This window comes from Orcinus orca, chromosome 5, assembly GCF_937001465.1.
Source record: "Orcinus orca chromosome 5, mOrcOrc1.1, whole genome shotgun sequence".
NCBI lineage: Eukaryota > Metazoa > Chordata > Mammalia > Artiodactyla > Delphinidae > Orcinus > Orcinus orca.
Genome location: NC_064563.1, coordinates 78,555,768 through 78,568,502, shown reverse-complemented (window position 1 = coordinate 78,568,502; position 12,735 = coordinate 78,555,768). Strand labels below are relative to the sequence as shown.

Genomic DNA, 12,735 nt, shown 5'->3' with positions numbered 1-12,735 from the left:
TACACATTCCCAAATCTCCACTGGAACTCTTTCCTCAGCCGAAGCCAATATTTTTAACTCTAGCTAGATAACTCTCCTTAGATACTTCCACTGGTGCCTCCCATACTGGGCAATGTGTCTTAAAACCAAAGTACCCATTCTTCCCCACCAAAATGGTTCTGCTAATGGATCCAATAATTTCTTTTAACGGCACCACCATTCTCACAGTCATCCAAACTAAATGTCCTGGAGTTTCCCTTAACTTTTCTTTTTCTCTTTTTCTTCACTGTTTCCCAAAAGCCCATTTGCCATCAAATCCTTCAATTCTTTCTTTGAACTATTTCTTACATCAATCCCTTTCCTTTTATTCCCACTACCACTATCCCAACTTAGATTCTCAACACTTCACACTTCTGTCATAGTCTTCTAGTTACTAGGTTCTCCTCATTGCAAAAAAACAGAGAAAAAAACAAAACAGGTCACCAGATTAGTATTCTTAAACGCACTCAGAAATCATCAGTGGCTCTCCACTACATACTGAGTCAAGTTAAAACTCTTTATATTTCCAAAAAGTAGAAATTACTCAATTTTCCAACAATCATGGAATGGATAAATACATTATGGTATATTCACATAATGAACCCCACAGAGCAATGAAAAAGAATGAACTACTGCTGCACATATCATGGGTGAATTGCACAGACATATGGTGAGCACAGGAAACCAGACACAGAAGTATGATTCCACTATATGAAATTCAAAAACGTACAAAACTACTCTGTGTGATAGAGGTCAGAATAGTAGTTACTTTTGTTTGAAGGAGAGATCACCTTGGAGGGGACACATGAGGAAACCTTCTGGGATGTTGGGAATGTTCTTTGTATTGAACTGGGTGGTGATTACGTCAATGTAAACCTAAAAGAAAAAATTAACCTGTACTCTTAAGATTTGAGCTTTTTTTTTTTGAATTTTTATTATTATTTTTTTATACAGCAGGTTCTTATTAGTTATCTATTTTATACATATTAGTGTATATATGTCAATCCCAATCTCCCAATTCATACCACCACCACCACCACCCCACCCGCTCCGCTTTCCCCCCTTGGAGAGCATTCTATATAAGTTATTTCTCAACAAATTTTTAAAAACCAGTTTGGTCTGGATTTTTAGATGTCTACTTTACAGCTTTATTTTCTCCTCCATTCATCAACATGAACCCTAAATTACAGCTAATGTAGACCACCAATCCCTCAGCATATCCAGGATTTTTCTCATTGTCACTCATATCACTCCTTCCTCTTGGAATGCCAACCCTCATCATGCCTACTATAATCCTATTTATCCTTGAAGCTCTAAGCTACGTACCAATTCGTCCACAAAGTTGAACCTGCCATAGTACTTCTGTCATAGACATATGTGTACATATTTTTGTCCCTGGATAAGCTCCTGAAGAATAGGAACATGTTTATGTCATATATAAATGTGTATCCTTCACACTGCCTACCACAGAAACTTGCACAAAGTATACAAAAATATTTCCTGAATTAATAAATCCTGGCAGACCATCAAAAGCACCCTCCAATCTAAACCCTCCTTCTCAAACCTATCTATCGCTGTCTTCACTCACAATGCATTCCTCACCCTACATATTTAATCATTCAGCAAACAACTGAGGACCCACTACATGCGAGAAACTGTAACTATCTATTCTAATCTACCCTACCAAACTACCCAAAGATGTAACCCAATTTCAGTTGCTGCCTTTTGACTCTTTCCCCAGCTCTAATTTTCTAGTCATCTTCCCCTCCTCTCTCCGTCCAGTCACATCCCACCCCCTCATTTCTAATCCTCCTGCTATCAAACTAATTCAAGCCCTTCTTAGTTTCTCCTGTAGCCTCCTAACTGGGCTTCTCACCTGCAAATACTCTACCACCACACTGCCCGCAATCTATCCTGTATGGTATAGCTATCGTCAGATTAAGGTATCTAATATACAGTCCTTGATTCAATTCTCTACTCAAAAAAAGTTCAGTAGCTCTACGCGTGCTTTAAATCCTAGACTAACATATTTTAATCCTCACAGCAACCCTTGCCAGAAGGTATAATGATTATCAATTTCCTGATGAGAAAACTGAGGCTCAGGAAGGAAGTAATTCTCTCCATAATCATAGTGGAGGTAAATAGAAGGGACAAAACTAAAACCCAGCTTGTTTGCTTACCAAGCACAACACTATGTCACATCAAATACAAACTACTCAGCTTAGCTTTCAAGGCCATCCATTTTCAACCCAACCCCAATTGAGCCTTCCTATCTTATATCAAAGTATGCCCTATTCATGAACTGTATTCCAAACTACAGGTTATGATCAATTATTTAGTTCATCGTGAAATCAGTTTAATGAGTGACAGCCATCTTTTCTTTTTTTCTTTTTAGCCAAACAGAATAATAGAAAACATAGAGTGCATCCAACATGGTAAGGACAGTTATTGTTATTGAAACCTTTTGTTTTATACATATACACAAACATTCATACATGCCTACGTTAGGTCAAGATATGACATGTTTTCCTTACTGTGGATCATAGTAAAAAAATTAAAATCAAAAAAAAAAAATTAAAACCAACTCACTATTCCTCACATCTCCTTGGCTTCTCGCCTCCATGCTTTTGCTTTTGCTTTTGCTAATCCCTTGGGTTGGAATGCTTTCTAATAATTTCTGCCAGTCAGAATCCTGTCCATCCCTTCAAAGACTAGCTAAAATGCCACTTCCATGCTACTAAATGCAGTCCCAGGTTTTCCCCTAATCAAATGTTTTTTCCCACCTTTTAACTTAAGTAACATTATTTTTCTCATAATACATTTGTGATCATAGTGTAGTTATTTGTGCTCAAGTCCAGCCCCTCTATTAGAATATAAATCCCAAAGGATGTATCTCTGATTGCATCTAACAGTGCTTGTGCATATAACAAATGTGCATTACCTGTTGACTAAAAAAACTCATCCTATTATTTTCTGAAACCTCAGTTATAAATCAAAATCATAAATAATTTCCACTACATTCCAAACTTCTGAAACTCTCATCCTTCAAACAGTCTTACCATCTTCCTCCCAAAATTAGCCATTTCCAATAATCCTCTACCTTCAATCTTCCCTTGCTTTCCTCTAACCATAACCTGTCATATATCAATAACCTTTTTCTTCTTTCAGAAACATACATTCCATCAAATAACACCTTTCCTTCTCCAATGCTTATCTTCCACTTTATTCTTAGTTCTCTAACATCCATAATGATAGGTCTTATACTCTTTAAACAGATATTTCTTTCATTTTCTCTTCAACTAGACTTCAGTTATTTCAATTCATTTATGGTATACATATTTTTGTCAGCCCCATTAAACCCTTTGTAGAAAAAGGCAGGTTATGAATAAACTGAAACAAACAAAACATATAGATAATTTAGATAAATTACCTCAGACACTTTCTCATTCATTCATTTACTTATTCAACAAGCCTGTGTCTACTGGACACATGTCCTCAATTCTCTTGTCTATTCTATCCTGTAATTCAGAAAGCAACTTTGAGAAAAGCATGCAGGAAACAGAGCCGAGTTGACTCATACTCTTCACTCACAGAGACCAAGTCATTTGTGGGGTACAGGCTCAAAAAAGGAAAAACTACAAGTTATACTAGACATAGATGGAAATAGAGCTGCTCCCCGCCACCAGTTGTTTCAGGGGGCTCAAAATCTACCCAGCAAAGGTGAATTTGAAAAGGAACCAACCAGTAGGAGTAGCTAAAATGAAATAGGCAGAAAGCCTTCAGACAAAAATAGATCCAGACTCTAGGTTCATTCTAGGGCTGCAAGAGAAATTTGGAGCAATTTAGTTCCTCTCCTGAGATCCCTAAGAAATCCTTTCAAATATCCAGCTAAAGTACGGTACACTTAAATCCTTTCCCCAAACCTTAGCCAATACTCATTTCTCCATTCTCTGAACTCCTATAGCACCTACCGTCTGTAAAACTCATGTGGGAACTTAATCATAAACTACCTTGTTCACAGTAATGAACTGTTAACAGAGCCAGAATTTATTTACATATTAAAATCAGTGTGGTCCTCTTTAAAATAGTTACCTTGGGAGGCTACCACTTATTTATTCACTCCATCTATCCAACCATCTGATGCATTTAACCAAAATTCATCTAGTACCTAACTAACTACATGTGAAGCTATTGCCACTGTTCAAAATATTTCCAAATTCCTCTTTGGGAGTACTTTCCAAAGTTAGTTAATAAGTCAATCAAGAAAATAATCCTGGGCTTCCCTGGTGGCACAGTGGTTGAGAATCCGCCTGCCAATGCAGAGGACATGGGTTCAAGCCCTGGTCTGGGAAGATCCCACATGCCGCGGAGCAACTAAGCCCGCACGCCACAACTACTGAGCCTGCGCTCTAGAGCCTGTGTGCCACAACTACTGAGCCTGTGCTCTAGAGCATGTGTGCCACAACTACTGAGCCTGCACTCTAGAGCCTGTGAGCCACAACTACTGAAGCCTGCGCACCTAGAGCCCGTACTCTGCAATAAGAGAAGCCACTGCAGTGAGAAGCCTGTGCACCGCGACGAAGAGCAGCCCCCGCTCGCCACAACTAGAGAAAGCCTGCACGCAGCAACGAAGACCCAATGCAGCCAAAAATAAATAAATAAATAAATAAATAAAAATCGTCCCCATTTCTGTGACTAACTAAATTTAAACCAAAACTATTCTTTATTCATGTTACTTGATACTGACAGATCTTCAACATTTCTAAAAATCAAATCTTTCAAACTAAAAAGATTTGTCACCAATGAGACCATTCAGAATAACACTATGCCTTGCATTACTTGTAACTGTGCCATCCTAGAGGGATTATGAACTCCTAGAGAATAGGGACCATGTTTTACTCACCTTTATAGACTCCCTCCCCTCAAGAGCACACAATAGGAACTCAATATATAAGTAAACTGTATATAATATGCTAGACGATAAATCAGAAAAGGTGTTCGAAAAATGTTTTGAACACTAGTACTGAGAGTGACTACCAAAATACAAAAATCCTCATTTGGAGGTACTGTATACTTTTGATACTTGTTTTAAAAAATCAATTTTCTGAAAGAACTGAGGATTGTGGGAGAGAATGGAGGATTGTGGGAGAGATGGGAGGAATGTGGGAGAGAAACAATTGTGGGAGGGAAAGAACTGGAATATAATAGGGAATTTGGAGAAAGAATGGGTAATTTTGTAAAAGAAGGGGTAATTTTGTGAAAGAAGGGGTAATTGTGATAGAGTGGCAAGAAAGGGAATTTTGGGATACATGCGGAATTGTAAGAGATGCAGATTCTGGGAGGAAAAAGAATAGTGGAAGGGACAGGGAATTTTAGGAAAGAATGGAGAATTATGGGGAAAACGCAGACTGTGGGAGAGCCAGGGAACTGTGGGAAAAAAGAAAAAAATCAAATTTCTGAAATCTTACACTGTTATAGAATTACTTCACAAATGTCTTCCCTAAAAGAATAAAAATACCATAAGTTCCTTGAGGGAAGAAACTTCATCTAACACTTTATTATTCTAAAAACAAATTAAATCAGACAGATTCTTAAAACAGCTAAAGATCTCTAAACAGTCATTTAGGCCTAAGGTAAGAAAATCCAAATTAAACCAGCCCCCAGCTCCAGACCAGATTTACTCAGATTAAACTAGCCTCAGATTAGAAGAGAACCTTTGGTCCCACCCATTAGGTGTTTCTGCAGGATAGTTCCAGTTCCATTCTAATCCATTCTGCCTTCCCTTATATCTAAAGGCCTTCCCCAGTCAGATATCCCTTTGTCCTTCACTATCTCACATACATACACACACACACACACACACACACACACACACACACACAATTTTGTCTGCAATACCTCCATAGTGCTCAGCAATTTCACACAGTCCCACCACCATCAGTAATGGTGAACACTACTTTCTATCAAGCATTCAACAAGTACTTACTAAGCACTTAAGAATCAAGCTGGGACTTCCCCGGTGGCGCAAGAATCCGCCTGCCAATGCAGGGGACTCGGGTTCGATCTCTGGTCCAGGAAGATCCCACATGCCACGGAGCAACTAAGCCCATGCACCACAACTACTGAGCCCATGTGCCACAACTACTGAAGCCCATGAGCCTAGAGCCCACGCTCCGCAACAAGAGGAGCCATCACAATGAGAGAGGCTGAGCACCACAAGGAAGAGTAGCCCCCACTCGCCACAACTACAGAAAGCCCACACGCAGCAACAAAGACCCAACACAGCCAAAAATTAATTAATTAATTAATTGGGGAAAAAAACAAGCTGTGTGAGTTTCCCCAGAGATTAAGGAAAGTCTCAGCTCTAGAGCAGGTTACAATCTAGCTACATTTGTAAAACAAAGAGAAATAATTCTCATAAACTAATATAAGATTTAGCACTGTATAATCAACATGTGAATGCTGTTCTTATTCAAAGTAAGGAAGATTCTCAAGAGGTGGGGTTACTTAAACAAGACTCTTGAAAAGAGGAGCAACATCTTTCTTTCTATACTCCCAATATCTGTCACCCTGACTCAGGGACGTTGTACCTCATACCAAATTTCAAAAACCAATATTTTATGAATCTATCATAATACATGAGCAGCATGCTCTTTTCCACCATATTCCCAACTTATTAGTGACTAAAATATGCTAATTTCCTTAAAGACTGCCACAAATCTGTCTCACCACTGTAAAAATCTCCTTCACAGTCAACCATATCCAAATGTCCTCAGAATTCTTTACCTTTTCTTCAGCCTCCCACAAAATTATCACCATCTCCATCATACCCTGTCCTTCATCCTTCTCTCCCTCTTATCAAATTTCCCCATCCCTCCCTCTCTCCTCCACAAAGAAGAAACACATATTCATACCAATCCATTCCTTCCTTAACATAAGAATTGCCACAGAAGCCTGGAAAGAACAATCAAGGATCATTTTAATCCAATCCCAGGCTCCCCACACTAAAACTCTCCTGAAGACTGTCAAAGAATTCTGCACAGTTGACCTGGTAACTACTTCCAAGATGAACAACTATCACTGCCAAGCAACTTCTCCTCATCTCTAACCAGCAACACTTACGCTGCAAAGATGCTATTTCCTACAACCTAGTCTTTCCTAAAGGTCCATCCATCAAACTTCCCTTAATCATATCACCCAGTTTTTCCAGTCTAATTTTAAATGTTTTTCTTTAAGAATATTAAAGATATAAAGACATCAAATTAAAAAGCTAAAATAGTAACTATCAAAGTTTGAATAGGAGAAAAGGTATAATGACAGTGACACAAATCCTTTCCACTCATAGTAAGAAGTCTCTTGACTCCTCTTTTAACATCATTTTGATCAATCAAGAAATAAGAGTACATGCATATTACTTGGAGACCTAGAGAAAAGCATGATAAGAATTATAAAAATTAATGATTAAAAGTAGTCTCTGGAAAGTAGGACTGCAATGGACAGGTGAGACAGGGGTTATTGCTTTTCATTATAAGCTCCCTCAGGACAATTTTTAAAATTATGTATATGTATCATTTCATATAATTTAAAGGAGAGAAAAATAATGATATACTTTATTTAAATCCATTAAACTTACAAAAATTAAAAGAACTGATAATATACAGTGCCAAAGAGGGGGAGGAAAACAGACCTCTTCATACTATGATGACAATAAAAATGGGTACATGCTACTATGTAATATATTGAAGCCCTTAAAAAGAACGAATAACTCCAAATGTACTGACATGGAAAGTTTTCCAAATCTTTTAAAAATAATCCTGGATTATTTCTATAAGAAAAATTTTAATAAAAGCCCCTATCTACTCAAATGCTAAATTATTCTCCTTTAGAGTTATTTGCTGAATGAATGAATGATTGAATTTTCCCATCCCTCCCCCAAATTTCTGTCTTTGCCTTTAATCCCTCCACCCTCTATATCCATAAAAGGGTTTTTCATACTACCCTCTCTTCAGTTTAATTAATTAACATAACAACGTAATGTGTATATAGTCTTTCTTAATAATATAAAAGGTGACTAATTTTCAGATACATTTTAAGGGTATGGTTCTAGCCCAGAGTTCCCTCTTCAAAATCCAGTCTGGTGTGAGCTCAGCAAATCCAACAGCCTGGGTACATTTCCTGATAGGGAAATGCTAGTACTCCCTCCAACCTGGCTCTAGAATCATCCAGTCTCTTCAGGTTCTCCTAGACCTCAAAACAACCAGTCCTGACCTCCTTGCAACTTAAGACCAAAACAGATATCCTAATCCTCCATTCTGCAGGCCCACACTTTGTAGGCTGATGTATTTTCTTCAATACCACCATGCCTCAGTGAGAGTATCCATTCAGGAATAGCGAATGGCAAAAGATCTCCCACCAGCCCCAGGGTTATGGAACCAATCCAGTCAGACTAACCTGAGCTACAAATCGAGTCTCCAAAGAAGGGCCACCAAGCATGGATTCTCCCCACCATTAATTATAACCCTGTGTACTGCAACCCAAGCTGCATAATATGGCAACAGTTCTCTTGGACCAGATAAGCTGGGCAGTGAAGAAAACCGCCAAGTCAAGTAATTTCCATTCCAGCATCTGCCAGCATAGAGTTCACCCAGCCTCTGGTAAGTGATAATATTTCAAAATTGCTAAAATCTAAACTCCATGGCCTAGAGAATCCCTGTAGGCCAGGCATTTTCTTAAGGCCTGCTTTAGAGATTCTCATATTCACTCGTGCAGGTCTAAAATGTCTCAGACCAAACAACAGCCTAAGGTCTAATTATCAGTGACCCCAACCACTGCCGGTACCCGCACTTACCGAATGTCATCTACAGAAGAGCCCAAACAGGTTCGGAACTAGGCCATCCTGGCCCATCTGGAATAACTCTTTAGTCCTTGGGCCAACACTTATTAATTCTGCTACATCTGTCTATTCTATCATGCATTCTCTTCATATTCTCCAGTATTTAGCACTCCCTCTTGCTTCAAACCTACCCTTTCTATTCAGGGAAACTCCTTATATCTCTTCTTTTCTTTCCTTAGAAACGCTTCAGTTCTTTCCACAACGAAATACCTAATGTATCTGCACAATGAACACCCCCCCAGAATCCTCAAGACTCCTCCACAGCCACCCCCTGCATTCCTCCACCTACCCGGCATCTTTCCCTCCGGCCTCTCTCCTAGTGCACGCTCCCACTACGTTTCCTGCAAGGATTCTCTTTTCTCCAACCCCTGCCCTTCCCTTCTCCCAAAGAACACATTCAGGCAGCAACACTGACTGAGGCCTGCGGTGCATAAAGCACTGCACCAGGCACGGTGATCAGAGACCTGGTGTCTTCCTAAGCTTTTCACACCCACACCCAGCACCCTCTGGCCACCCTGTGCAACCATCCCACCTCCTTCCCTACCTCTGACACCCCCCTCAGGCCTCGGAAGCCGCCTTCTCGCTTCAGCCACCCCCGTCATTATCCTTTCTCAACCCCCCAACCCACCATCCGCGCCCTGCTTCCTCCCGTCCCCCAGCCAGCTCCTGCGTTTCCCTCGGCCTCGGCCGGTCCCCTGGCCACCCTCGGCCTCGCCACGGCCCGCTCCCCCCAGGTCAGGCCGTTACCGCCGCGCGCTCCCCCCGCCCGCCGCCCCCTCCCCCTCCCTCCCCCGGGCCCGGGCCTGCCAGGCCGAGCGCTTTACCGCGGGCGGGTGCCGAGTCGCGCGGTCACCGACTGCAGGCGGCGGCAGCTTCAACCTTTCTAGGGGCCTTAAGAGGAGGGGAAGGGGGGAGGGGGGAGAACTTTTGCTGTGGCAGCTTCGGCAACAGCTCCCACCCCTGCGCCTTTCTCCTCTTCCTCCCCCTCCTCCTCCTCCTCTTCCTCCTTCTCTTCCTCCTCCCAGAGCAGTAGAGACGCAGACATGCCGCGGCTAGAGCGCCGCCGCGGTCGCCGCCACTGCCGCCGCGGTGCATTGTGGGAAGCCCCGCACAAGGGGAAGCGCTCGGCGGCGCCTATTCTCCATGGGCCGGCGACCAGGCTGGGAAGACCCAGCGTGGCTTCGATTCCGGCGCCTGCGTGTCAACAGCCCAGTGTGGCCGGGGAAGCTGGCCCTGAGCCGCGGGGTCCCTTCGGGCTGGGGCTGGGAGGAAAGCAATTTGAAAAAGACCAGAACTGAGGAAATGTCTATGAGACGGGGGTCCGCCTTCAGCTTTAATCAGTGCTTATCGCTCTGAGAAGTGGAGGACTCGGTGGCCGGGTGCATTTCAGGCTCGGGGCAAAGGAAGGGGCGGGAACCTAAGTGAAAGGTTATCTTTCAGAATCTTTTGGCTTTTTCGTTTCTCCTCTCTTCCCCAGTCCTCTCTCCTGCGACCTCCAGTCGTTGACCACCACCACCCCAAATGCTACCTTTTCCGGAAGCGGCTACACAGCGCTCTTGAAACTAGCAAACCCGGTTAAGTGTCTGCAACCATATGCAGGGTGTGAGCATAAGGAAAGATCAAGAAATCCGGCCCTGGACCCTGTTGCGCAAGATCTTACATGGTATTTCCCCCTCACTTCACCTGGGGCCCAAACCTTCTCGGTCTGTATGGCAAAAGACATGGTTATGGTCTATGTGGAACTGGAATTGAACAATTAATGTCTCAACACTTGGAGGCCCTTTAAGTGACCTTAGCCAAACCGTGACCTCCTTAATGGTGCCTTCATTCAACTAACATTTATTGGGCGCCCTGAGGTGCTTATGCATACTGCGATGGCTTACAATTACTCATCTTTGTGTCCGCACCCTAGCACAAGGTCAGCCATGTAACATAGATGCTCAGTGAATGTTGAGTGATTATGAGCATCAGAAACGTACCATGGGATGAACACCTTCATTAAGATTTCTTCATAATAGTCTGAAGATTTATTTAGCATCTCTCTGCAATACTTAAACATAACCTCTGAGAGGCGAGGGAAAGGAAAGGCATTAAAATATCTATATAACCATTTCTGGAGTTCTTCCCTTATCCACACCCACCTTTCCACCCCTTGCCAACTGAATCTTCATTTGAATTGTGCTTTTTGGCAAAACTCCAAATTCCTGCATTATGCACTTGTGATGGCACTGAATTAGGTTAGTGTCTGCAAGGTTAATGTTCCCCCAGGCATTAACCTTAGTAAATTGTGATGCCTGTTTAGAAATAGAAGAAGCCCAGAGGTTCAGCTTAATTTAGCCACGGGTAACCAAGAAGAGCAAGGGTAAACTACAGCTCCACAATCACCTCTCCATGTGCTTTCTCCATTAAAAAATATAAATTTTAATAAGATGACAGTGCAGGGGCTTCCCTGGTGGCGCAGTGGTTGAGAGTCTGCCTGCCGATGCAGGGGACACGTGTTCGTGCTCCGGTCCGGGAAGATCCCACATGCCACGGAGCGGCTGGGCCCGTGAGCCATGGCCGCTGAGCCTGCGCGTCCGGAGCCTGTGCTCCGTCCGCAACGGGAGAGGCCACAACAAGTGAGAGGCCCGTGTACCGCAAATAAAAAAAAAAATAAAAAATAAAAAGACAGTGCATATTCTGAATGCTAATTGCAACAAAACATTGATACAAGCTAGAGCAAGGGACAGATGACAGTTATCTGGAGGACAGCCTTCTGGCAATTTCTAGCATCTGCAATGGCATCAAATTCAGATGTTAAAAAAAAAAAAAAACACCTCTGACAGCAAAGAGGCAGACTCTGAATATTAGGTAATAGGAAAACTAATAACTGAAAAGGGTTGAAGTCCTGGAGATTACACCCAGTGGGCTGAGGTTGATTGGTTTATCATCAGGAATAGATCTAGTTCTCTGCTCAGCACCATAACTAAGAAACAACAGAGGAACAACTGTCTTAACATGGTCAGAATAAAGAGCACTAAAGAGGTAGTGACAGCAGAAGTGATGACTGGGAGCAAGTTTAAGCCTTTGGTAGGTTAAACTTCTGGAACTATTTCTCAGGCCCAGTTTGCCTCCTTCATGCTCCTCTTGCTCACCTCCCCAACACCAGTCCTAGGCATTCAGCCTACTTTCCTTTCCTTTATTTTTTTTAATTTTTATTTTGAAATAAAGATTCACAAGAAATTGCAAAAATAGTACAGAATCCCATTTACCCTTCATCCAGTTTCCCCCCATGGCAATATCTTATAAAGTTTTAGTAAGATATCAAAACCAGGAAATTGACAATGATACATTATTGTTAACTAGACTACAGAACTTAGTTTTTACCATTTTTTTAAAAACACTTGTGTGTGTGTGCACGTGAAATTGTATTCCAGGTATCATTTGTGTAACCACTACAACCAGGATATGAAACTGTTCCATCATCACAAAAAAACTCCCTCATGCCACCTACCTTTTTGTATTCACAAATCTACCTCCGCTTCTAACCCCCCTACTCTATCCTTGCCCCATAGTAAGCACTAATCTGTTTTTCATTTCTGTAGTTTCGTCATTTCAAGAATGTTATATAAATGGAATCATAGAGCATGTAAACTTTCGATGTTTTTACCTAAACATAATGCCCTTGAGTCCCATCCCTGTTGTGACAGGTATCAAACATTCATTCCTTTTGATTGCTGAGCAGTATTCCATTGTATGGATGTACCAAGATTTGTTCATCCATTCCCCAGGCGAGGTACATATGGGTTGTTTCCAATCTTTTTACTATTACAAATAAAACTGCT

General features: G+C 41.8%; 1 protein-coding gene across 3 annotated transcripts in view; it reads right to left on the bottom strand.

Annotated features, from left to right (window-relative positions):
• The window catches only part of ZNF148 (zinc finger protein 148), a 129,525-nt gene extending 119,539 nt beyond the window's left edge, over positions 1 to 9,986 (bottom strand). Inside the window, exon 1 of one of the 3 annotated variants that reach the window (XM_004278812.3) lies at positions 9,736 to 9,986. The gene's annotated coding sequence lies outside the window, so the exon portion shown is untranslated. Of the gene's footprint in view, positions 1 to 8,866; positions 9,442 to 9,735 lie in introns of those variants that run through there. The other 2 variants (XM_004278811.3, XM_033403858.2) reach the window with 2 other exon arrangements.
• Between the last annotated feature and the right edge of the window lie 2,749 nt (positions 9,987 to 12,735).